The 27,391-nt window shown below is 37.3% G+C and overlaps 1 long non-coding RNA gene across 2 annotated transcripts in view; it reads right to left on the reverse strand.

Moving 5' to 3' along the window:
• Positions 1-6,799: 6,799 nt before the first annotated feature.
• LOC118351961 (uncharacterized) overlaps positions 6,800-27,391 on the reverse strand; it is an 85,913-nt gene continuing 65,321 nt past the window's right edge. For both annotated transcript variants that reach the window (XR_004808284.1, XR_007404995.1), the window contains 2 exons: positions 17,977-18,044; positions 6,800-10,889 (listed from right to left, as the gene is read on the reverse strand). This is a non-coding gene — a long non-coding RNA (uncharacterized LOC118351961). The remainder of the gene's footprint in view (positions 10,890-17,976; positions 18,045-27,391) is intronic.

The following is a 27,391-nucleotide window of genomic DNA, read 5'->3' on the forward strand; positions in this document are numbered from 1 at the left end:
TCTCAGCAAAAAAACACGACCCACATCTCGTTATTGCTTATAATTTTCTTGCCTTTGAAAATACGAACATAAATATGTCTACATAGCAAAGCATGTCTTAGGGTTGTGTCTACCCGAGGCAATGATGCTGAGCTGGGAACCATGAGATTCAGTTCAGTTTAGCCAGAAGCTCACTGCCTGTCTGCACAGATGCCAAACAGCACAAATTGGGACTTGCACGGAGACATTCATCACGAACAGGAACATGCCCGAGCACAGCTTTATCTAATCTGGCACAGTCAGCAGCTCCCAGGAAACAGCAGTAACACAGGCAGGCGGATCCACCAGCAAGGGCTTCCCTCTGAGCCAGCTCGTCAGCTGTTCACCAGGGGAAGACGCGGGGCTCAAGGTGTGCACGAGTCTTGAAACCACTCAAACAGTGGCTGGTTATCGGGGACGACAGTGTCCAAATAGAGTGCCATGGTTTAAATACCAAGGATCTTAGGCACACTCAAACACACACACAGTTACCCGGTTAGCAACATCATCTCCAAATAATGATGGACTGCAATGGCATTTTGTCCGCTACATTCCAGCTGCTGAGTGAAGCATTTTAATTTACGGCCATGTGCTCTCAGGGTATCATCAAAACTATGGAGCTATGAGACCCCAGGTAGTAGCCACTGGCCACCAGTAGCCAGCAGCATTACAAATGAGGCCAGTCCAAATTCAGATGTACCACACTAGTAAAATATGTGTGGGATTTAGAGGAGGTGAATTTAGAATATCTAGGGATCCCTGGGTGGCTCAGCAGTTGAGAGCCTGTCTTTGGCTCAGGGCATGATACTGGAGTCCCCGGATTGAGTCCCACATCGGGCTCCCTGCATGGAGCCTGCTTCTCCCTCTGCCTGTGTCTCTGCCTCTCTCTCTCTCTCTGTGTCTCTCATGAATAAATAAATAAAATATTTTTTAAAAAAATGTCTAATTAATAGTTGTATATTGATTGCATATGAAAATTCTATTTTGGATGCACTGGGTCATGCAAAATATATTATTGGAAATAACTTCACCAGTGTATGTCTTTTAAATGTGGCTACTAGAAAAAAATAAATCACATATGTGGCTTGTATCCGTGGTTCAGCCAGCTTATGATTCTATTGGACAGTTTTACTATAGAATGACCAATTTTCAAGCCTAAAAATGCCAATTGTATTCATTTTCCCAGCCATGCTGGATATAATTTAATTTTTCAGCTGCATCATTAATTATGTCAGTATTTTGCACAATCTCAAAATAAATTCTTAGGCTGCTGAACTATGGATTAATCGGTTTGTTTATTAGATGAGGTATATAACTTTTGCATGCAATTAACATTCTCTGAGGAAAATGTATGACAGTCCATGGACATATATAATTAAACAAATCCATGTATTCATTAAAACAAACAAACAAACACACAAACAAACATGTACTGCACGCTCACTTTGCAGGAGGTAGTGTGCTCTCTTCTGGAGAGGGATAAAGGCATAAAATAAATACCCTGCCTCCAAAGAATTCTCTATCTTGGGGAAGGGACAATCTTTCACACAGGTAAAATGACAAGAAAATTGAAGTGAAGGCAGAGAGATGAGGACACAATGTGTATAGAGACACCTCGCTGTTCTGTGAAATTGTCCTCCTGGACACCCAGCACTTGCACATATGTGCCTTCCATATTCTCAGTGTACAGATGAGAAGGTGGATGATGGAGGGCTGAAGTTATTTGTGCATAGATAGTGGGGAGCCAGGATGAAAACCACACTGAGCTGACCCTGAATCCCATCACTGGGCCTCTCCACCATAGAAAGGCTGGTGACAAGAGACATGCAGAGGGACACTTTGCACAGAGGAAGTGCCATTTCTAAGAAACTCAACTAAAAAGTTCCAGGTGTCTAGGAGAGGGGAACAATTCTGTCTGCTAATCCTAAAGTCTCCTGAAATAAAGTGAAGGTCCAAAAATCTATTGCATTCTTTGTAATGCCACAATTTTCAAACTTTTAAGATTCTCTGTCATGCTGGGGTATACACGCCCTAACGCTTAGCTCTGCCAAAACCCCACGAGGCAGCTCTATTACCCCTGCACTCATGCTTATGAGCTGTCACTCACCAGGGATGAAGTCCTGGAGGCCAATATAAGTCTCTCCTCCCAGTGCTCAAGCAGCAAAAGTCCTCAACCTCTAATACAAGATCAACAAACTTTTTCTGCAAAGGGCCAGATAGTAAATATTTTCAGCTTTGGGGGATATTCGGTTTATGCCACATGTACCCAGTTCTCTTGCTGTAACATGAAAGCAGCCATAGAAATACAGAAACGAATGAGCATGGTTGTACGTATTTCGATATATTTTATTAATGGACAAGATTTCAATTTTGTTTGATTTTCCTATATCACAAAATATTACTCTTCTTTTGAGTTTTTTTTTTTTTTTCCCAAGGATGTAGGAACCCTTTTCATCATGGCTTTTCTGTGACAGTTGTCTTCTGCAGGGAAACTTCACCTCCCTCTCCTTGTTTTTTTGTGAGGTCATTTTTGAGAATTTTCATCTTTCCTCTTAAATGCAGAAGCATTCAAGGATAACCTATGAGCACATACTAGTAGGTTAATACTCCTCTTAAATGTGGCAGCAAGAAGTTATTAAAATCCCAAAATGATCTTCCAGGGCTAGCCACAGTGGAATATGGTGTTTCATTAACAGTCCAAAGTTGTGTTTGCACTCTTCACTGAACCATGTTTAGAAATGCTCAATGAAGAGTTCTAAACTTACAAAACTGTTATTTTCCTTCTTCTCTTCATGCTAGTTAGTATTCCTTAGCTCCTGGGAGGAGGAAAAGCATGTCCATGTATCCCATTTCCATATGCACACTGCCTGCCAGGCTCCCAGCATGTCTTACACTTCCCTCATAAATACAAGTAAAATTCTTCTAAAAGCCATTTTATTTAATGCTTGCAACAAACCCGGGAGGTAGCTCTTACTACTTCCTATTTAGAGATGAGGACTCTGAGGCTGGTAAGGCCCTGGGCAACCCCTCTCCTTGTGCTGTCTCTGTGCTCCTTTCCCTACCTCTGTACCACAGCCAACAAATCCAGTACTCAGCTCCAAACTCTCCCCAGGACCAGCAGGCTGCTCTAACTCCTGCCTTTGTGGGACTAACTTACAAGCCAGGAAGAGGCATGACAACAACCAGTTGCATTGTGAAGCAGAATGTGCCCTCAAAGAGAGTAAAGAGGGTCTGCAGTGGGGGCAGGGAGGGCAAGAAAAAATGAGCAGTGAGAAGGGGGGAACATAAAGGAGGCAGGAGATTGAGAACTTGTTTTGTCTTCTTGACTTTTCATGCTTACTACTCCTCCAGGCCCTAATCAAGTGTTTTGGTATTTTTATAGGAAGGAACTTCAACAGTCAATGGGTTTGTTTCAAGGTTATTAAAGCCTGAAGGTTTAAACCAGAAAATAATACACTTCAGAGCATGTCAGCCTACATTTAGGACAAAAGTGTTGCTTCCCAGTACTGAGTCTGGAATGTCAGAGATTCATGGTTCTGGACATTGGCATTTTAAAAATCACTTTAATTTTATTAAATTTTATTTTATTTAGATGGAAGAAATATTTCTAATACAGACAAAGGAGTTTACATTGTAAATCCAGGAAGCTTTGATGGTTAATAACAGTTGATTGCTCTGGTATATTATCATTTGTGAAAAAGTTAACCGTGATAATGTTACCGTGTCTTGCCAACCTGTCATTAGTCAGGGGGTTAGGAGAAATACTTTTAGCCCAATTATCATTCCAGCTGCTTGTCAATGTCAGTTGTATTAGCACAGCTGAGACTTAGCATTAAACCTGAGCTACAATCAAATGATTATTTTGTCTTTTTTATATCAGGTAATTGTTCCCCCTACATAGAGTGATATGTGAATTCTGTTCTTTGATTAGAAAAAATATAAAGTCCTAATTAACATTAATATATATAAAGGAAGCATTGTTTCTCACTTTGAAATTAATCAGATACGTCAATATTTATAAGAATTGTTTGTATTAACAGAGAAAATAAGGAAGCATTCAAGGATAATCCAAAATGACTTATCCAAATGAACAATCTGAAAGAGAATTTATATCTTATTGTCTGACTGCAAAATTACAAAAGCTCAAAACTGGCATTTCCATGCATTGAAGGAAACTTGCAAAGATTAAAATTACCAGACCTACTTGGTTTCAATTCTATCATGGCAATTTTGATTTCTATTAATATTACCATTGTAATAGTGACGCAGCATCTTCCTTCTTACATTTGACATGGATATTTGAAAGTATGAGAATCCATTTCAAAAATTTTGAAGCCATACTGTGAAGTGTTGACTCAGACTTGTAGTACCAACAGACTGGCCAACCCATGGCTAAAATGTTCAAATCTCTGAAAGAAGCCAGGGCCACAAGATATGTAGACCAAAGCAGATTTCCAAGTACAGAATTTAAGCTTGGACACCTTCATTCCCAGTATGCCTCCTGCCAAATTGTAGCCTCCTATGTCCCCAGTGTGGGAGTATATGTTCCCCAGAGTGCAGAGAGGCATTGGAGTGAGGAAACAAAATGCCAGAACATCTATTCATGTTTTTAATCTATAAAAGAAAAAATAAGCTTTTATCTAGAGTATGGATTGACTCATTATTCTTGCTCTATCCATGTTTGCTAGTCACAGTTTCAGTGATCATAAGATCTAGTATTAATAAATCAACTCTCAGAAATTAGACAACGCCTTAATAATTCCTTCCCCTTAATTAAAACAACAGCAACAACAACAACAAAAACCCTGCAATAAGAAATAGTGAAGCAGATAGCAAAGTTGACACTTGCTTATTTTGGATAGAAGTCGCGTGCTTCATATGCTCCTTAGAAAGACTGGTAACTTTTTAGTAATGTTTGCCTTTTAAAAACTTGCCAAGGGGATATAGACTTTTGAAAAGTTTATGATATTTGTTTGATATATGCTTGGAAATGCAACCAACTACGTGATTCTTTTGCTGGAAACGAAGTGTCACATAAAATTTCAATTTCTGTGCACTTAAAAGCATTGCATATAAGGGTGCCTGGGTGGTTCAATGGGTTGAGTGTCTGGCTCAGATCATGATCTAAGGGTTCTGGAATCGAACCCTATGGGGCTCAGTGCTCAGCGGGGAGTCTACTTGAGATTCTCTCTCTCCCTCTCCCCTTCCCCCACTTGCATTCACACACACACACACACACACTCTCTAAGATAAACAAATCTTTAAAAAAAAAGTCGAATATAGAATTTTTTACTAGCCTATTAAAATAAATCTTCCAAATGATGAGTTTCACTGAAATCTGAATTTGTTGAAAATAAAAAAGTACAAATTGCAGTATCTTCCAATGAGTTTGAAGAATAACTGATTAATATCAGCAAAGATAGCAATTGGCCCTCCTCATATCAGCAAAACCTTGATGTTAGATGAAGCAGTTCTCACTCTTTCCTTATTGCTCTGCCTCTCTGTGTGATGTCTGCCCACATCATCTCTGGTGCCAGATGAGAGAAATGTCAGGTGAGTGGAAGGATTTACATACTGATCTGTCCAACTCATATTCTTGACCAAATCATTCCTGCTTTATAAAAAAATCTCCTTGTAGTGAGGCAAATGACCTGTCATTTAAATTTGAAAGGCATGTTTATAATACAAGGCAAATAAGTGCATGTACTGTATTATTAGGGTTAACATTAAGATGAACATCCACTTGCAATACTGAGTATTAAAGAAGTGAATACAGGGACATTTCACTAAGGAAGTAGCTTCCAAGAGACCAAAAAGCAAGTGTTATTAGGACTGGTGCCAACACTGCATCCTGAGCAAGGTAGTAGAGTTTTGACATTGTCTATCACCCTACGTATCTGATCTAAATGTATATCTAAAATCCTAAGGACACTTTATATTCATGTATACAATAGAGTAATGAGTGCTTGGAAATGAGGTTAAAGCAAAAGAAAACTGAAGAGAAAATACAACTTAAATTCAGGATTGCCTCATAGGAAACAAACTGAGGGTTGCTGGAGGGAAGGGGTCAGGTGAATGGGGTAATTGGGTGATGGCCATTAGAGAAGGCCCATGATGTAATGAGCACTGGGTGTTATATAAGACTGATGATTCACTGAATTGTACCTCTGAAACTAATAACACATTGTATCATTATTGAATTTTTTTAAAAGATTTTATTTATTTATTTATTCATGAGACACACACACACACACACACACACACACAGAGAGAGAGGCAGAAACACAGGCAGGGAGAAGCAGGCTCCATGCAGGGAGCCTGACGTGGGACTCGATCCCAGGACTCCAGGATCACACCCTGGGATAAAGGCAGCGTTAAACCGCTGAGCCACCTGGGCTGCCCTATTTATTGAATTTAAATAAAAAATAAAACAGGGAAAATCTTTTAAAAATAAAATAAAGATAGTAACCATTTTTCCTAAAAAAAAAAAAAAAAAAATTCAAGATTGCCATCATATGGAAATATGCTGAACTTCTAAGGTTACTGTCATCCACAGTGCTTTTAGCATGGTATCAGCAGCCAACATAGATGGTATAAGCTTTACTCATAACAGGTCAGTAAATAAAACCTTATATGCCACTGTCAAACATGTATTGCTTATATTAATATTCATTCATTAATTCCAAAATATTGGCAAAATGAATTTCAATTATTTTGCAATCCAATGTGCTTGTGAAATATGAATGCTGATAATATACAGCAAATGCAGAGGACTCTGTACATCTTTCTGAAGCTCTAATTGATTAAAATGCACAAAACCAATGTATAAAACACATTCCCATTTTGAAGACAGTTACATTATCTACACTCATAAATGAAGACTAAAGCCACATACATTCAGTAGTTTACAAAGAAGACAATTATTTCATCCTAGGACACAAAACATCTTTCATGAGATTTCCCTTTCAAATGTAATCATTTTTAAAAAGTATGACTCTCATTTCCAAAGGATATATGGTTTGGGGTGTTTCTAAAATGTATACTCATGGATAATTGACCTTTAAGTGAGTGCCTTAGTGCTTTAAATCAAAGCCCTTTGATGACACAATCTTCATTTGAGATGTTGACCTCTCTACTTTGGCTGAGAACTGCAAGAGGGAAGGATCTGATGTACACAATTATTTTTCCCCAAACCATACCCCAGCAGTCCCCTTTGCCCGTGTTTACACAGCAAATGATCCACAGTTGAAGACATTGTCCATCTGGCAGCACCAGCACCTTCTGCCCGGTCCCATCTTGTCCATCCTTGCATCTCTAGCCCTGAGCAAGTGCCTGACATTTTGGAGATGTCACAGAATAAATGTTTGTGAAATAAATGAATGTATTAATGAAAAACTGTAAAAACCATAACTTGTTCTAGGTAGGTCCATCAGTATCAGACTTGAAGAGTATCCTTTATTGAGAATGGGGATGGTGTGAGGGGTTTTTGTTCCAATGCGGTGTTGAATATGAGCTGGGCAGTAAGGCAGCTGGAATACACCTGTGAACCTATGATCAGCCTACAAAATAGTTTCTTCTTTATTAGCAGAAAGACAAAAAAAAATGAATTTGTTCTTCCTTTCGATACCTCACACACAAGTGTATATACATCTATATATTGTTATGCATCACTATTGTGTGTGCATGGGCACTTGTGGGAAGACACATGGATGTGCTACTTTCAAGAATGTTAATTTACTTGAAATTTAATATGTACTTCTAAAATTATTAAGGAATCCAAAATTTCAAACTATGCATAATTATGGGGCTGGTGGCTGGAAACAGCAGATAGGGCAGGGCATAAGGAAACCATAAGCTCCAGTTCCTAATGACTCCCAAGGACATCTTTAAGACAAGAATTTGGACATTTGGGATTGTCAACAAACAATGTTCATCTTTAAACCTCACAATACTTCCAGGTTCTCCAGCTACTTGATGGAACTTGTAAAAGTCTATCTCTGTTTCCCAGGTTCCTTTGACAAAACAAGATACATTTCAATATATGTAAATTCCAATGTATTATGTTATTTTTCTTCCTTTATTTTATTCTCCCTCCAGGCTTTATTATCTCAAGTTATTTTTAAAATAGGCATAGGCATAGAAAGGAGGGAATAAGGTCTACAAAAATCTCATCACACAGGATGTTATTCTCCCCAGTAGAGAGGGGGAAAGATAGGATTTTCAAAACTTCTAACTTCCGTACCTGACATTACTACCTGAGAGCCAGCTCTCCTAACAGCCAGAAAGAAAAAGACCCCTGAGACAGTCTTCTCCTTTTTACCTGTTTTGCTGCAGGAGAGGAGGGAATAAAGGGCTCAGTGATAGTGAATGATGGTGGACAGAGAAAAGACAGACCTTGAACCTGATAATACACAAAATATTTCCTTTGGGAATGAATTGTAAGATCTCTTACTGCAATAAGGAAGAAAAATAAGGCATGGGAAATAGGGAAACAGGTTTTCAGTATAGATCGGGAGGCTTTACATGGCTGGGGAAAAGCATAACTATTATTTCATCTGGAAGTCATAGACCAATGTTGTTAGCTACAGACTCAAAAATACCTAGTTTCTTACTCACTGAGGCATAATGGGGTTTACTAAAGAGCATCAGATGCCTCAAGACATCCCTGGAGGGGGGCGGGAAGTTGCACTTGGATGTCGTCACAGAAATTGAGCCTGCACTGATGCTCAGAGATGCCCTGGGGTGTGTTCTTGCAGAAAGGTCACCGTGCTGCTGGGAACGGTGCTGCAGAGAAAGCAGACACTCCAGTACAAGCTGGAATACACACACCCCATGCCCATGCACGTCCGCTGCTTCCTAACCTTCATGTCTACACTCAAACTCATTAGAAGCATCTATGCATAGAAACATAGCCAGATACATGCTTTAACTCTCTCTCACTGATGGTACATGGAGGCAAGCTAGAGGGTGTCGAGTGTACTTTGGATAAGCCAAGCACATGATATTTTTCCCTGTTCTAGGATCTTGATAAACCCCAATGAATAAGACGGAATACTGTTACTACCCATTTGATTAAGATCATCTTCAGGCATCAGAGTGTGGTGAACACGAACTACCCACAAGGAGACTTGGCTCCCAGCCTTGTTCTATCCTGAACTCTATGTGTTACTTAAGATAGGTCACTTGGGCAGCCCGGGTGGCTCAGTGATTTAGCATTGCCTTCAGCCCAGGGCCTGATCTTGGAGACCCAGGATTGAGTCCCACGTCAGGCTGCATGGAGCCTGCTTCTCCCTCTGCCCGTGTCTCTGCCAATCTCTCTCTCCCTGTCTGTGTCTCTCATAAGTAAATAAATAATCTTAAAAAAAAAAAAAAAAGATAGGTCACTTACTTCGTTGTACTTTAATTTCCTCAGCAAAATTGATGGCTAAAAAATATGCCCAGTTTTGTTGGTCAAGGAAAAAGCGAGAAACAGAATTCGCTCAAGATAGCTCCAATGAAGATGTTGATAAGGGAACCACTTACAAAGGTGTGGCTTAAAGAGATTAAAAGCTGGTGAGACACCTGAGGCTATTTAAGCAGAAGGTTGTTACCAACCTTAGGGCTGAAAGGAAAAGCAAGGAGAATAGCGAGTGGAGATGGGATGGCATGTGGAGCCCTGGTTGGTGAGGGGGGATCAACCACCCCCAGAGGGTGGCTCTGGAGCCCAATCTCTCCCAATGTGCCTTGAACCTACTCCTACTGCTTCCTGAAGACCAAGTGGAAAGCCAGCAGCAAGACAACCTGGAGGAAAGAGAGCAGGCAGGGGAAAAACTGTAGATAAGGGAGTCGGGAGAAGACACGTGGAAAGTAACCAACACACCTACATGTTTCACAGAATTATGACGAAGACTCCAGAAGATCACATATACACACATATTTTAGAAAGCACGTGACATGTTGTTTTTAAAGTAGGGCAATATTTGTATTACGGGGAACTTCTCTTTTGGATATGTTGTTCTTTATTCTGCTCTTACCAAGGAATTTTTGATTCTTCTCATTAGTTCACAAGACATGAGGAGCCATTGGAATGAGTTCAAAGAAAGTAAATGGAGGAATAAGTTTGAGGAGGGTAAGTCGTCATGGAAGTAGGGGCCAGGGACAGTGTCTTGAGGGGAAAAGTTGTAAAACAAAGACTGTTGAGGCCAAATGGATAGGAGATGAAGGGATGTGGAATTCAGCCATGTGTCAGAAAAGATCATTGCAATAAATCCTCCTGCTTCTCACTTTAAAGTAAATATTATTCTCTGGCTTTAATGTAAATAATAGAGCAGTAATGGGATCGTAATGACAAGCACTACAATCAGTTCATCAACTTACACTCTTCCTCTGCTTCATACCAGGGACCTATTTCTTAATCGTGAAAAAAAAAAATATTTTTAAACCCATAGCATTTCTTCCTAGACTGAAAAATGGAGAATCAATCTCCTTCGTTTGGTAAATACAAATGTGACCAAATTAAAAATGAGTTACAGAAACATCTCCCTGACACTACAGATATCTGGAACAAACTCTTTCGGAGACAAAAGCCTGGCAGATGTGAGTGGTGGCAGAAATTGTAAAGGCTGGAATTCTGGCTTCGAGGAGGCACGGTGTCCCTTGACTGATTTTTCCTCTTCTCCATAATTGTATTCTTCTGCCGAAGGTGAGTTAAAAACAAAAATGAAACTTCCAAAACTCTATGAAAAGAAAACCCTGAAATCCAGGCGTGTTTGCTCATTCTTGGGTCACATGTCATCTGGGCATCTGCAGTTGGAAATGTTAGACTAGGAATCAGACAGGAATGAGACGCTCCATCATGATTTGGTAGCTTCTATTGGCAGCAGGGTCTGAAACTTAAATAGAATCCTTTGTTATTGTGGTGCTTCCATGAGAAATGAAAGCGTGAAACTAAGCTTTAAAAATCCTCTCTAAATCTGCCTTTTCAAGACTGTTACTTTGGGAGGTGAGATAACTCAGGGCATTGTCACAGGGGCCCTTTGGCAGTGCACAATGAGCCCACAAATCTCGGCAGATAATGACCAAAACACTGAAAGTGATTTCATGATGTCAAGAAGGCACCAACTGGATATTAACCGCCTCGCTAAACCTCAATACCACCAGGTATATTTACTAAGGAAAAGTGAGCAAGAGCCACACAAGGGAGATCCAGGCCAGCAGAGAACAAACCTAAGGTTAGAAGCCAGGTTTCTCCAAAAGTTACAAAATGGGGTACCCGTGGGTGGTAGTATTATTGTTTATTTGGGGAGATCTGTATTCGCTTAAAAAAAAATGAAAATCTCATGGCTACCAAGATACAGGTTGTACATTCTTCACTCCCTGCTGATTTGAAACTCTGCTTCTAGCCTCACATTCTGTCCTGTAGATTTGAAGTCAATTCCCCACCATGCTGCAACTCTGTTTCAGGTCAGCCTTATGAATGGACACCATTTACACCATTCATCTAGCTCCTTGCCTTTCTTGAGCAGAATGAAATATGAAGACTCATTGTATTACACTCTGAAGGTAAAAGCTGTGGCTAGATTGACGAAATAATTATGTAAATAATGGCAGATGTCTAAGGAAGACTAATGGCTGAAAAAGCTGAATAACATTAAAAAGTTAATATATTTAATGTTAACCTTTGTAGCTTTCAGTAATAATTCAAATCGAGGAAAATTGTTGTAGAAAGCATGGTAATATTAAAGCAAAGAGAAGAACGTCATGGTAATAAATGAATCCCTCAGTTTTCCGGGAAACTAGCAGGATATTATTTTACTTTAACACTAAAAGCCAAACACAAGGTTTTATTAATACTGAGTGCTAGTCTTTGGACTTACCTGGAAAGTGGAGACTTTTAATTTCTAATTATTTATTTTGATCAGCAACCTAAAACACCTCAGCATAAAGGCTTAAAAACAAAAATTGCTATGATATAAAAAAGAAATAAGAATTTAGAGATTGAAACACGAAAGACTTAATTGGATTTTTAAAGAACATATAATGGGAGCTTTATTAAACCTATCTAGTGATGAATATTATATAATTACACATAAATTATACCCCTCCCCAAAATATTCAGGACCAATAATAACACAAAGGCAGATGAGACTAAATAGGTGGTGAGATAACGGTTTTTGTGTTCATCTCAGACGGACAAAAGATGGTTTGGAGGAAGGCAAGAAGCAAAGAACTTCACTAAGGAAAATAATGGTCTCCAGAAAAACTCTGGGTTATTGGAACAATTAGACTAATATTGACATGGAGAAAGGGTTTGATTTCTCATTTGTTTCCTTCAGGTAAGACTGGAGATCATCTCACAGGGAAGAGAGAAAAAAGAAAAAAAGAAAAAAGAAAGAGAAAGGTGATTAGGAGGAGGTTGTTTTTATCCAGAAAGATCTAGAATATCAAAGATAAATATTTGAGAGTCTAAGAATGGGCCCCTAACTCTTCTGCTGCTGCTTCTCCTCTTTGCATTTGTATTCTCTGCCAAGGAAAGCTGACTTAAAAAGCATTGCTCACATTCTGAAAAGGAAATGTGTAGAGCTGCATTTTTGTCTCATCAGTAAGACAATAAAGACCAGTCACTGGACCAGCCTGTGTATAGCTAGAGTTCTCTTAAGCCCCTTAATGAGATTTTTTGGAATATCCATAAGTTGCCTATCAGTTGATTAAAATCAAGTTGCTGCCTGTGACCCAAATAGCCTAAAAATTTATCTCTTGTTTTCCATTTTAAATAATAAAGTATCTGTGGGATTAGGGAAATAGATCTGTTTTAGGCTTTGTATATTAGAGTAAAAACCAATGTACATTCATTTCTGTAACAACAAAATGAATGGAATTGAATGGATTCCATAGGCTTCTGGATTCTGAGAGACACATTTTCTCTCTGGGCTCTTAAGACCAGCAGAAAATAAGCAAGTCATGGAAAAAGTAGGCATTTGAGAACACACTTGACTTGCTTACGGCTGAGGATTCTGGACAAGTAAAATATTAATGCCACACCTTTGTAATGATGCTGGAAAGCTAGAAAAAATATGACTTACTATGACAATCTCTCCAGCAAGTAGCCATATTGTAATAGAGGCTCTATGAGGAGCATATCCAGTTATTATTCCCCAAACACATTACATTGCTTGGTTCTAGTCTGCTAGTTTGAATGCATATTGCTCCCTGGAAAGAACTTACAATTCCCTTTACAATGCATTTACAGTTGATTAAAGAATGGATTTGCAATTCAGAGTCTATAATTAGAGCAAAGGGTCTCTATAATTTTAGTTACCCTCATCCACTAATGATGATGTTATGGAGATTAGCCACTATTATAAGGACCCTTGGCCACTAAAATGATTACTGGAAAACATGTATTGAGGTTTAGTAGCCCATTCTTTTACCACAGGAAGCCTATTATAAACAGTGTTATGCAAGGCTACTAGACAGGAAAAATGAGATTAACAATTAACACCTTGCTCAAAGGATTAGTATATCTCTTATGCCGTGATGACTTGGATTCTAATTAAAATCCTCAGAGGTGTGTGTGTGTGTGTGTGCGTGTGTGTGTGTGTAGATGTGTGCCCACATGTGTATATGTCCTTTGCCAGGTGCCTGACACTTGCTTGGAGTTTTAGAAAAAATGGATTGGTTCATGACATAAGCTGAAATCAAGCCTTTCTATGAGGAGGGATTTCTCATTGCTCTTTAACCAGAAACCACATAGTGTCTTCCAAGGGAAATCTCAATATTAAAGTATTTAACTCCTATAAATATATTTCATTTTCATATGTGATGCAATTTCACCACAGATTTATGGAGTCCTTCCTATGGGGTTCTGCAGTTGCATAGATTTGCTACATTTTATGTAGTCAGAAAACAGTCCATAGTGCTTCACAAATCACAGCCCATACATTTCAGAAATAGGGGCTGTAAAACCATTGTAGGGATGTGGGCAAAAATGTAAAATTTTCTGTTTATATTGTTAAAAAATCATTCTATTCTAATTTCTACTTGTGACTTTTAAAGTGCATGCATAATTGGTATAGTAGCACATTGTTATTATATAATTTATAAATAATTTGCATATATTAAATGTGTGCATGGTTTCTTCTAACTGAAAGGAGTTTGCAAACAAACAAAAAAATATTTCCCGTCTTTTTTCCAATCTTTGCCAGCCATGTGAACTTATGAAGAGACTCTAAAGTGTTTCTGCTCTCACCCCTTTTCCTTTTTCAAATTCAAATTGGTAGGAAAACAGGAAAATTTAAATTCGTTTTCTCCTCAAATTCCTAGTTATTCTTGGATTAACTGACTTAGAATTATTCATGATCTGCTGAAGACATTTCATTGCTGGGGTGAAAATGATGATGAGAAAGAAGTGTTATAAATAGTATACATTAGATGATGACTAAGTGCTGTGTTTCAGGGAAGTAGAGAAGATTATAGGTGGAATGAAGCTTTACTGTAGGCTTCATTAAAACTTTGAATAACTTGTATATCATCTCAGTTAATGAGAAAAGGGCGAGGCCACCAGACAGAGGAGGCAAAAAAAAAAAAAAAAAAAAAAAAAACCTTCTTCAAAACTGAGAAAAATCAAACAGACTCAAATCTGAGACCGTGGTTTAGCCATCATGGTACCTCTTTGCTTAGTGCACTGCCTGGGACATGGTCTGTGCTCAGTAAACATCTCTTAAGTAAATAAATGAACACATCTATGACATCATTGTAAACAGTTCAAAGATTAAAACACACATCAGAAAAAGTAATACAAGTCTAGATGATTTTTTTTTTAATTTGACGTTTCATAAGATGCTGAAGAACAGGAACTCATAAATATAGAGTAGAGAAAAGGTAGACTGGGAATGACATGTAGATAAGAGTCACTTTACAATGTGGCCAATCATGAGTAAGGTTTAAGGTCTGATAGAACTGCATAGTATCTTCTCTAGAATACATGTGTGCTTGGAATAGCCACATTTTTCCCCTCTAATTTTGAGGGAAAGTTTTCTATATATTAAATGTAATTCTTTTAATAGTGACAAAGAAATAAGGTACCAGAAATCTGGTCATTTTCCACTTCTGACAATGACTATAGATGTTCTGCATGACATTTTGTTTAGGAAATTTTGAAGCTATGTGTGTTAATGACATTGCAGCCAAACAAATGACTATTTGATGAAGGGAACGGGAACAAGTGCAATAAAAATGGTCTATTAATGATAAAACAGACTGCGTATTCAAACAAACATATAGACACAGTGATATGTCTAATGATAGTTAGGTGAGAAAGATCATTTTAAACAAGACCTAGGATTGATGGAGGGAGAAGTCCAAAGTTATTGTAGGAAAAAAATAAATGAACTGTAATATGATTTCCTGGGGCTTAAAAAATGAAATGAAGGGAATGAAGATTATAAGCAGAAGAGTATTAATTGCTTCTACAGGAATAATAATTAGATTTTTAATTATAGGTAAAAGAATGTCAATAAAAACAATTAATAGGATAAAAATTGCTTACATAAACAAGTATGTTTACCTTCACGAAACAGTAATATTTAATACAATATTATTTGTTATATCAAAGATGAAATTTTTCTACTCTTTCATTATACACTAACATTTTCATCCTTACATAATGTGTCATTAAAATACACACAGATGCAACATAGCAACATCTCAACTGATAAAAGTGTAGAATGATGAGGTGTTATTTTTTTTCAAGTTAGGAAACTGGACAAGTTCTATCTAGAAAGCATAAGTAAAGAAGAGATGCAATAACTGTCTGGAAAAGTTTTTACAAACACAATGGAGTAAATAAGGCCAACCAATTATTCCTGGCCCTCTCAACAGACAAAACTAGTCACAGGACTGAAAGGACAAAAGAATAGTATCATTTAAATGCATGGTCATATGCCTCTGATATGAACATGTGAATGAGAATTGATTTCTGGATTGCTTTAAAACGATATTGACACTCTGAAAATTTAAAAATAGGGAAAATAACTTTTTAAAGTGTGTTTGATTATTCCAGGTTTCTACAACATTTTAGGATATGCTCCACAAATAAAATCTTTTAAAAAAGGACACACTGCACAGAACAACAGAATTGGCCCATTTCACGAGAGAAAAAATGTAATTCTTTCATTTTATTAAGATTTTATTTACTTATTCATGACAGAGAGAGAGACAGGCAGAGGGAGAAGCAGGCTCTGTCCAGGGAGCCTGATGTGGGACTCGATCCCGGGTCTCCAGGATCACACCCCGGTCTGAAGGCGGCCCTAAACCGCTGGGCCACCAGGGCTGCCCATAATTCTTCCATTTTAAAATGATCTGTAAATCACAAGTTTTATTAAATTTGAAAAATGGGTTTGCCTTTTAAGATAACTTAAAGTTAATAATCAAGATAGGAAATGTAGTAAATAAATAATAGGAAATATTATTTAAATAAACACTTCTAATTTCACCACTAAGAAATCTGTGAATTTTTCTATTTTCTTTTTTGTTCCTTTTCTTTGAAAATTGATTGTACATACAAAGAAACTTTTTTTTTTCTTTTTCATTTCAAAAAGTGGTTTTTAACCAAAAGTGATTTTGCCCCATGACGGGCTTTAGAAATGTTCAGAGTCTGTGGGATGCTACAGGTGTCTAGTGGGGAGAAGCCAATTATGCTGTTAAGCATCCTACACAATGCAGGACAGACCCCACAAAAAGTAACTATCTAACAAACTTTTTATTATTTTTTAACTAATTTTAAAATATTCTAATAGTTGCATGAGATGACATCACAATTTATCATAAGATACTTAACCCTTTCACATTTGTTAAAAAAATGGTATTCTAAAATTTTAATTTCCCCAAATACCTGTCAAATATCAAATTTGATTTTTTTGTTTAATTAGTGAAAACTTGGGCAGCCCGGGTAGCTCAGTGGTTTAGTGCTGCCTTCAGCCCAGGGCCTGATCCTGGAGACCCGGGATCAAGTCCCACGTCAGGCTCCCTGCATGGAGCCTGCTTCTCCCTCTGCCTGTGTCTCTGCTTCTCTCTCTCTCATGAATAAATAAATAAAATCTTAATAATAATAATAATTAGTGAGAACTCCATGATTTTTCTTTCACCTTCTCTTAAGTTTAAAGCTTTGCTGAATTCATATTGTTATTTTAATTAAATAACATGAAGCTTGCTTCCCAAGCACTTGAAGAGAATTTCAGAATATTACAATTCCCTCCACTCTTTAATAACTTCTTAAAATATCCATTTATATTAAGGACCTGATGCTCATAATATCCTCTACTGACTAAAAAAAATTAATATATTCTAAAGTTGGTTTGTTTGGTAAATGAAAAACTTGACTCTTCATAAACTCTCAAATTAAGCCACATTACAGTCATCTTATTAAGCCTGGGTTAGGAGCTGCTTTGTTTCTTCTTTTTTTTGAAGCAATATAACATTATGAATAAACAGTTCACACTCATGACTCACCAAAACAGAAAACAGAAAAAAGCCAAAACACCAAAAAACTAAAAAAAAAACAAACAAAACCAGACCAAAGACATGATTAAAGATCTTAAATATTTTCACCAATATACAAAATCACTTATTTTCTCTCATTCCTATCAATTTTCCTAAATGTACATCTTATTAGTAGGTTTATACCACTGTTTCTATATGTCATGAATCGTGAGAACATAAATAACTTAGACAAAAAATGGTTTTGTTTTTTTTTTTGCATAATTATGTAGATGCCAATGTGATGGGTGCTTTTGTAAGAAATGCAACCTAGATTTCTTTGTGATATTTTGGTATTTTTCTGAGGATGTGCACACTGATCATATTTATCAAGTCCTATGCCTTGAGCTTCAAATTACCTTTTCCCACGGTAGCTAAATCAAATGCTTTGATGGGAAAATGTAAAGGAAAAATAGGACTCATCCCCCTTCCCCAAGTAAATACCATCAGAATGAATCCCAGTTGGAATTCCCTCTATCTGCTGGCTGGTGCTCCTCAGAACTGTCTGGAGCCTGTAAGGAAAAACCAACATAGCTGTGAAGGAGCCCCACATCAGGAAGTGGAGGAGAAAAGGCAACAGGTGAGTATATGAAAGATGTCATTTCTGGTTAAATGTTTCTATCACCGTCCCTGAGTTCAGACAATTGCAGTGAATGAGTTCATTGCCAGCTTCCTTTTCTGACTTTTACCTATCCGAAGATAAGAGTTGTGTTCAGCCTCCCTCATATGCATAATAAGATAAAATGTAGTAAGAAGCATTGTGTACCATATTCTTTATCATGATAATTTTCTGTTGTCTGTGTGTGTGAGTGAAACATGAGTATACGTCCAGTCATGTCAGTGATTTCCTTTTGCAAGCGTTTGCTGATTCTACTCATTGCCTCCTGACTTCACGATCTAATCAATATCTTTGAAAACAGTGACCCTATTTCCAATCACCCTATGCCAGCTAAAGTCCTACTGTCTTCCTTTCTCTTTGTATCCAGTTTGGTTGTGAAAGCATCATTTTAATCAGAGTAGAAGCTCTCTTCTAGGAGGAAGTGATTCAACTAGTGTAAGTGATCTGAAGTATGCACACCCACGTTCCATCATCCCAGAGGTCACCAGGAGCAGGACCCTCCCATGGACTTTTCTTTTGCTCTAAGGTCTGATTCCACATAGCTGTCAACTCACTAGCAGTAGGCCATTTTTTGCAATTTGACATTTCCTTCCCTTTCAAATGGATTGTAATTTTTTCACTCTTAAACCGCATCTTGCATTTTAAGTCGACTTTCAAATTAAGCATATGCAACAGAGATTTGCCTCAAAGTTTTCATTCAGTATCTTAAATTTATCTCTCCATTCCATTCCACTATTAATATTTTTCACTGTAAAGGGTAGGTCTATGTATTTACAAGTGTTTCAATTAAATGCATTCAGAAACGTGAAATAAACAATATTGAGAGCTGTTTTCTTTAGTAGATTATTGGAGACATTTGCAGGATTGAGACCTAATATATTATATATCCATTGTTTTTTTTACAGATCATTGATCATTAATGCAGCTCTGTGTTAAGTGGAAACACTCCCTAATCCTTCGGGGGGAGGGGGCAACATTCACTGTATTACCATTTCCAGTCTTCCAGTTTCTCTCTGCCTCCCCTTTTATGGCATATGTGAGTGCTGAAGTATCATAGCTGACTGGGAGTTACGTGAAGAATGGGCATCTTCATTCTGCCCCTCTCCTCCTCATGGGGCCAGCTGCCTGCAGGGGGTGAGCATTCTGGTGTCACTCTCTGTCATGTTAGATTTTAAGGTCAAGGCACTGGTCTCAGATGAAAGGCCAGTAGTTCTGCAGAACCTTCTGGAATTGTGTGGTTAACCCTGTGTGATGTAGAGTTCAGGGTCCGAAGCTCCTTGTTACCACACACCCAAGGCAGTCCTACAACCTTGCCTTGACCTGGACTCCCGCCACAGACTTCTCCACCAGTCATTCAGTTCTTGATCCCCTTCAAATACCACAGTAGCTTCGCTGGTGATCATGTCTTGTGGTTGAGTCTAAGCAAATACATTCATCAAACTGAAATTCCTAAGGGTTGCTGTGAACACTTGTATTTATGAAATAGCACTTTTGCTGCCCTCAGTTTGCAACCTTTAGGCACATTTCTTCTGGCAGAATTCAGTTCATTTCTTCAAAATCTGTTTGGATCTTGAGTGACAAACACACATGCCATTTCTCTTGGCTTAATTTTATCTTGAAATTTGATTGGAATGAGCTTTAGGTCTTTGTCAAAGTTATCCATGTCAGTGGTGAATGGTGAAACCTGACGAGGCTAAAAATGCTCCCCCAAAATGTTCTGTTTTCAAATTCAATCTATTTATCGATTTTCTCTCTTACGATCCTCTAAATTGTTAAATTTGTTTTATAACTGAAGCATAATTTCCATGCTGTGAAAGGCACAGGTCTTAAATGAACATCTTAATAAGTGCGACAAATGCATGCATCCTTGTAACCCATACCCAATCAAGATACAGAACAATTCCTCTCTCCAAAAATGTTTCTTGGTACCTTTTACCAATCAGTTCTCCATCACTGAGATACCACTGTTTGATTGTTATCACCATAGACTGGTTTTGCCTCTGTCCCTCTGACTGAGTTCTGCAGGTTCTGTGAATCCTTGTCTGTTCTGGTCTTTGTCTTACATGAGGATGGCACTGAACAGTTACATTATGTCTTATAACAAATGGCAGAAACCCCTGATCCGCTTGAGAACTTACTCAAAAATCAATCGAATACTGAATTGTGGTGTTGACAGTTGTTTTCAGCTTGGATTTATCTAATATGATCTATAAAATACCTATTGCCCATTAGTTATTATCTCAGGGATGGAGTTTCATTTTCTACAAATGTGTATCCAACTCTGTTTTATCTCTGACTGCTATGCACTCAGCTGTCTGTGGATTCTTCCCACATGGGGTTCCAATCTTAGAAAAACAAAAACAAACAGAACTAAGCACTCAGTGAAATTCAAAGTTCTGACAAATAACTAATAATATTTTAGTCTAAGATGCTTCAAATATTGCAAGAGACGTACCTATGTTTCAAAAAGTTATTCATAATTTATCAAAATTTCAGATTCATCTTGTATTATATCTGAAAACCCTACCCTACATAAATTGTGTTCCACTACAATCCTACAATGAGGAGACAAATATTATAATCCTTTTGGCAGAAAGAGCAACTTCTCTTAGGAGTACCAAACTGAACATAGATTTTCCCAACAGGATGAATCATGAGGAATGATACTCCCTGTATAACACCATTAAACATGCCACTGGCTGTGGTATTTCATTGATAAAACCTTTAACTTTTTCATGAGACTCTTTCCTATGTGAGTTTCATTATAAAATTATGCAGAAAGTGAATGAAAATCTACATCAAAGGGTCTCAACTCTGGCTCTTGGAAGACTTCTTGGAGTAAGTCCTGCTGCAATATTGATCTCCGTGTGATTCCATTTCCCCTGTCATTACCCCTCATGCTCTTGCTATGGCTGATATTGAACCCTCTATGCAAGGCTCTGGTTCTCAACTCTGTGTATTGGAATCACTTCGGGAAATTTCACAACTCCCAATACTCAGGTTCTATCTCAGATAAATTAGGTCAGAAGCTCTGGGAGTGGGTCTAAGACATTTTTAAGCTCCCCAGCTTGAGAAATAATGCACTATACCAATCTGACATGCTGCATTCCATGCATTTATAGCAAATGAGGGCTAGATCTTGCTCCAATGGCCCCCTCCCCAGGAAGCAATTCATAGCCATCTCAAACTCTTGCTTTTATTTGTTCTCAATATGTTTCTTTCATAACTTTGTTCTCTTCTGATTCTCAGCTCTATCCTTTATTTTTAAATTTAGTGTTTGAATGTTATCTCCCCAGGTTCAGACTCCAAATATCTCTCAAGATCTTGGCTCAGGTTCACCTCTATGGCTTTCCCTCTCCATATACCTTGCAAGTAGTCCACCTATCAAGACCCCACTGCTAGGTCTGCTGGCATCTAGGATCATGTCACCACATAGCCAGCTTACCTAGACCCTGTGCACAGAGGAGTTTTGGCAGTTCCATTCTACAGGTTGCTAATATCCATCCTATGATGGCTTCCTGAGTACTTATAAATATTTTTTCTAATTAATCATAAAGAAGATTTAAACACGATGCCCTCCTCTTAGGATTGCAGATAATAGAATCCCTGGTTCATGGGTGCTCATAATGAGCACTAAAATTACAAATTAGATCACAAATTATGTAGTGGAAGAGCAGACCACAGGAAAACAAAGAGCCAAATATCATTAGTAATCACTCAAATTTTCCAAGCTACTTATAGCAGTCCCATGTGTGTGGCTGGGAAAAAGCTACAAATAATGCAATATCTATGCAAAGTTTGGGAGAAAAACATTTCCACTCCCCCACGTTCTCTCTCAGGCTTGGTAAATTAAGGGCATTTATTAATTAGCACTTGTTATTTAGGCTTTCAATTTAACAAAGAAACTTATATAAATAAAAAAATCTTGTAAACAGAAAGTTTTAGAAAATTAACTAATTAACCAGAATAGGTGGTCAAGTAGGACTATTACTATCAGATAAAATGTTGAAAGAGGTAAGTTATTGCTTTACATAACTTTCAAGTGGATGACAAAAGAAAAAAGAAAGAAAGAGAACAGAAGAAACAGTAAAATTTCAGCCAAGTTGTCTTTTTAACGCTTGATTTGGATAACGCATAAAACACATGTCTCTCTTAAATGAATTTTACCATATATGGATTTTTAAATGTAGTGACTAATGCTCACATTTCTGAGAATTATTCTTGGCACTGAATCTGTTTAGATACCACCTTTAAGCCAAGAGAAACACTCACCATCATATACCTTCCCAGATATTGTACACAAAAACACTAAAAGGTGCACCATGCTTTTTCATATAAATGCTATCTTGTTTTAAACACGTAAAGGGTTGCTTTGAAATTACATTGAAATTTATTTCTCCATCATTGTACATAAAAAAGTGCTTCTCTATAGTTAAGAAATAATAATCCTTTACTTCTCTATGTCATTTTTTCTCCAAAGAAACAAATTAAAAAAAAAAAAAAAGTTCCACTGCCAGTTACTTTATACACATGTATGAAAAGAAAACAATTAATACATGGTAGAAGCATGTCCATATCCTGAAATGCCATTAGTCTAAGAATGAAGTGATTTTTGACTATTTATTTTCCCCTGAATGGCTAAGAAAATGTTATATTACAAGTACATTTAAACAAAACTTTCTCTATGATGGAACATACACATATATATTCAAAGTTTAATTCAAGGTGTTGACATCATCCTTTACTCCACTCCATAGAGTCTGGATCCTGGTTTCCATAGGGATTACTTTAGCAATAACTAGTAAGATAACTTGGCTCAGAGCACTGCCTCTAGTTGAAGTATTTATCCTGAGAATCAAGGCATAAGTGTTTTAAAGTGGTTTCCACCAGGGACTCTCACACTTAAGACAAATTGTCAATTTCCTGTTTTTTCTTTGTTTCTCAAAGGGATGTCCTGTCCCAAATAAAGCATAGTTCTAACCTATGGGAGCAGTTACTTTGCACCCTTAACTGAAGATCTGTTCCTTACTACTTACTGAGATGGCAAACTTTCCTGACAGAGGGCTGTTTCAAAGGCACGCATGGAACAGCAATGAGGAAGCAAATGTGAGTCTATCCATCCAGGCAAGCTAATAAAATCAACTTTGGAAATGAAGAGGTATTGGACTTATAGGCTTATGTCTCTCAACTTTATTCTCCTATCCCATGGGACATATGGGATCCCATCCCATATGTCCCATGGGAGCATCAATATGGTAGTCCCTATGCTATGAGCTAGGACATGGTTCCACTTTAAGACTTTAGTCTCATCCTTGTCAATGTTCACTAAGCAATGAGTCAAAAGTTCATTTTAAAAATCTCAAATATTCATATATTTTTTTAAATTTTAGAAGCATATAGGCTTATAGAATGAAGTGAAATGGTTGCTGAAGATAGACTATTATATGGGATAAATGAACATGTACTGGGATTGTAAAATTAACTCTACATTCTGCAGTTGTCTATCAAAGAGGGAAAAATATGAACCACTGGACATTCTCAAACAAATATGTTTGAAGTGATATTAAATGATGGTATACTCAAACCCTAGCCACTGCTTAGGTTATAGCAGATGATATAAACCAACTGACAGTGAGGGTCTTTGGTCAAATGTTGTGAATTTGCACTTGGAGCATTCAGATTGTTAGAGCTGTGGCACACTTGTGGAGGGTGAGACCTTAATCCATATTCTGAAACAGACCTTCAGTTTAAGGGGGTTATACCCAATTCCTCTTCAAAGACAAATATGAACGTGGATAATTAGAGCACATAAAGATTTCAAAATGTTTTGAAATGGGAAGAAGCAATTCTGCACAATCCTTGACCACTGAGAGGCTTCACACAAGCAAAAACTTAGTAGATAATCAGGAAAATGACAACCAGTGTTGGCAATGAACCAGACTCTTCACTGGATCACTTTTGCTCTGACTAAAAATGATTTTCCATACTGCCTCTGCCATATTGTCCAGTCCAAGTGAATGCATAAAGCCTCTCTCTTAAAATTCAAAACTTATTTGAATGAGGTAACGGTCATTTGTAATAAAGCAATGGCAAAAAAAAAAAAAAAAAAAAGGCTAGTACATTTTTCCTGAAGAGAAGTAGGTGAATCAAAATAGGGGGGACTGACTGGAATGGCAGATCCAAAAGAAATCAGCACAGCAAGAGTGCCCTGAGAAGCCAGGGGACAAGATAACAGAAACATGGGGTCCTGAAGACAAATCATGGAAATTGCCAATTTTGTCTAAGGTTGGGGTATAAATCCACTTTGCATCTTTCTTGGAAACTTAAAAACATCTCAGTGCTACACAAAGTGATATCCTCAGGTGAAACTGTTTTTTCCTTTCTGAAAATTGAACTCAGTAAATGCCATACTGTCTCCTATAGTTATTTACTCCAAGGCTTAAGCCAAATAGATCCCACTTAACTTTTTTTCCATAACTTAGAAAAGAATGACATTCATTTTTAAATTTTTATTACAAGTTTTCATTTAAATTCCAGATAACATACAGTGTAATATTACTTTCAGGCGTACAATTTAGTGTCACTTTCATAAAACATCCAGTGTATATTACAAGTGCCTTCCTTAATATCCATCACCATTTAACCAATCCCCTCTGTCCACCTCCCCTCCAGTAACCATCACTTTATCCTTTATAATTAAGAGTCTTTTTAACCAAAAAACATAAGATACCTAAGAATAAACCTAACTAAAGAGGTAAAAAAGATCTATACTCTGAAAACTATAAAACACTGATGAAAGTAATTAAAGATACCACAAAGAAATAGAAAACCTTTTAATGCTCATTGGAAGAAAAAATTATTAAAATGTTATACTACCTAAACCAATCTACACATTTAATGCCATCTCTATCAGAACACCATCAGCATTTTTCACAGAGCTAGAACAAACAATCCTAAAATTTGTGTGCAATCAGAAAAAACCATAAAGAGCCAAAGCACTCCTGAAAAATAAAAGCAAAGCTGGAGGCATCACAATTCTGGGCTTCAAGTTATGTTACAAAGGTGTAGTGATCAAGACACTATGGTACTGACACAAAAACAGACACACAGATCAATAGAACAGAATCGAAAACCCAGAAAGGAGTCTACAGCTATATGGTCGATTAATCTTCAACAAAGTAGTAAAGAATATCCAATGGGAAAAAGACAGTCTCTTCAACAAATGGTGTTGAGAAAAACTGACAGAAACATGCCAAAGAATGAAACAGGACGCTTTCTTACATAATACACAAAAATAAATTCCAAATGGATTAAAGTCCTAAATGTGAAATAGGAAACCATTACAATTCTACAGGAGAGCACAGGCAGTAACCTCTTTCACATTGGTCATAGCAATATTTTTCTAGATATGTCTCCGGAGGCAAGGAAACAAAAACAAAAATGAACTATTGGGACTTCATCAAGATAAAAAGCTGCACAGTGAAGAAAACAGCCAACAAACCTGAAGACAACCTACAGAATGGGAGAAGATATTTGCAAATGACATATCTGATAAAAGGTTAGTATCCGAAATATATAAAGAATTCTTAAAATTTAACACCCAAAAAACAAATAATCCAGTTTTTTTAACTGGATTTTTTAATGGACAGAAGACCCGAGTAGACATTTTTCCAAAGAAGACATCCAGATGGTCAACAGACACATGAAAAGATGCTCATCATCACTCATCATCAGGGAAATACAAATCAAAACCCAGTAAGATATCACCTCACACCTGTCAGAATGGCTAAAATTAACACAAGAAACAGGAGGTATTTGCAGGGATGTGGAAAAAGGGGAACACTCTTGCACTGTTGGTGGGAATGCAAACTAGTGCAGCCACTCTAGAAAACAATATGGAGTTTCCTCAGAAAGTTAAAAATAGAACCACAATATGATCTAGCAATTTAACTACCAGTATTTGTTCAAAAGATACAAAAATACCAATTGAAGGGATACATGCATCCAATGTTTATAGCAGCGCTATCAACAATAGCCAAATTATGGAAGAGCCCAAATGTCCATCGATTGATGAATGGATAAAGAAAATATGGCATTTATTATTATTATTATTATTATTACTCAACCATCAAAAAGAATGAATCTTGCAATGACATGGTTGGAGCTAGAGAGTATAATGCTAAGCAAAATAAGTCAGTCAGAGAAAGACAAATACCATATGATCTCACTTATATGTGGAATTTAAGAGACTTTCATTTTTAGAATAAAAAAGATCAAGAGCTTTGGGAAGAAGAATTTGGGATACTCTAAAGGTGGCAAGAAGTATCCTAGCCAACCCCACGTGTTCCTGTGGGTTCATTCTTTGTCTTGAGTTTGTCACATTGTGATTATTTCTGCTACCATCTAATTCCTTGTTCTCATTATGAAATGCCTTTGCGCCTTTAAATTTTTGTTCTAAAATTGAACAAAAAATTAACATAAAGAAAATAAGACCAAGAAATCTCCTGGGACTGCAAATAAGTTGGCATTTTCAAAACTATCTTTAATAAGTAGCAAAAGCATAGAAAAAGGAAGAGAAAGCTGTGGAAGACTTCCTGAGTATCAGCTCTGAATCATCATAGTAACCATCCTTCATTTCCAAAGAGATAATACAACCTCCCTAAATACAACCTTTAGAAGCTTCTGGCCCTTGCACTGCTGTTTCCACTAGACAAGAGCTCTCTTTTATCCTTCCACAAACCACCTGCTCGAGCCTCAAGCCATCCCCAAATTTATTGTATTTGACTGTAAGACATGAGCATTATCATGTGATCAATATTAACGGCTGTGCCAATGCCCTGTGCATCTCTGGAATCTACCTGAAAGCATTTTCTAGAAGCCATATTTAAGGAAGCCAAACATCTAGTGTTCACCAGGGTGCTGTATTCCTTGGAATCCCTTCCAATAAAAACAGGTATCTCCATGTTGCCCATGCTTTGCTACTGAGAAGATCATACAGCCAAGCAATTTGACATCTTTTCTGTTTTCCTGCTGTAGAATAGGCAATTAGCACAAATTGATTGGATCCGTGATGATAATCTGAACCAGTAAAGATAAAGGTTGGCTATGTTTGGGCTTTGTATTTAAATGAGAATTAAGTCCTTTATTGCTTTATAATAATACTAGCAACTGCTCAATAATTACCTTTTGTTCTAAAAGGGGAAGGAGGGGTACTTACATGCATGGATAATATCTGAAGTA

This window comes from Canis lupus, chromosome 22, assembly GCF_003254725.2.
Source record: "Canis lupus dingo isolate Sandy chromosome 22, ASM325472v2, whole genome shotgun sequence".
Classification (NCBI taxonomy): domain Eukaryota; kingdom Metazoa; phylum Chordata; class Mammalia; order Carnivora; family Canidae; genus Canis; species Canis lupus.